Source organism: Uloborus diversus, chromosome 5, assembly GCF_026930045.1.
Source record: "Uloborus diversus isolate 005 chromosome 5, Udiv.v.3.1, whole genome shotgun sequence".
Taxonomy (NCBI): domain Eukaryota; kingdom Metazoa; phylum Arthropoda; class Arachnida; order Araneae; family Uloboridae; genus Uloborus; species Uloborus diversus.
This window is the reverse complement of record NC_072735.1, coordinates 94,301,383-94,302,155: the sequence shown is the minus strand read 5'-3', so window position 1 is coordinate 94,302,155 and position 773 is coordinate 94,301,383.

Below are 773 nucleotides of genomic sequence, written 5' to 3'. Positions count from 1 at the left end.
GGACTGATCGATGAATCCCCCAAGAGGGCGCCAAAAAAAAAAAGAAGAAGAAAAAAATCCGAAAACGCTAAACTTTGTAAATTGTAATAAAAAATAAATAAATAAAAAAAAAACTCTAATTTGAATTCCGAAATTTTGAATTCAAATTATGTTTTTCGCAATCACGAGTTGCGACAAGACTCTACTGGTTAGAGTTATTGTTTCTAGAAATGGCTCCCCCGCCCAAGCATGTCCCTCCTCCTGGGTGCTTACGTGTATATAGTTGTGTGCGTGTGTGTGTAGGCTTACGTGTGTGCACGTAGGCGTGTGTATGTGTGTAAAGGCGTGCGCGCGTAGGCGACTGTGTATGCGCATGCGTGTGTAGGACATGGACGCCACCGCCCAGCAAAAGTGGATTCCGGGGGTGCTCAGGACCAGCCGCGCCGCCGGTGGACGGTGGTGCTGCAGGCCTGGTCCAAGCTGAAAAAGGAACCGGAACATCAAGGATTGTCAAGTGAGAACAATAAGCAATCGTGATTGCTCAACAAATAAAACTAAGAAAAACCGAAGGCTCAAAAAAAAGGAAAAATAAATAAATAAATAATGCGCATAATTTCCATAATTTCGAAGGTGGAAAAAAAAAAGAAAAAAAAAACAATGGCACACAGAATTAAGGGAGCATTAGAAAAAAAATGGGCACGCACACGTTCGACAACGCAAATAACGTAAAATAAAATAGAATTAAAAAAAAAAAGGCTCGAGAGCGGGTGGGGAAAAGAAAAAAAAAAGGCACA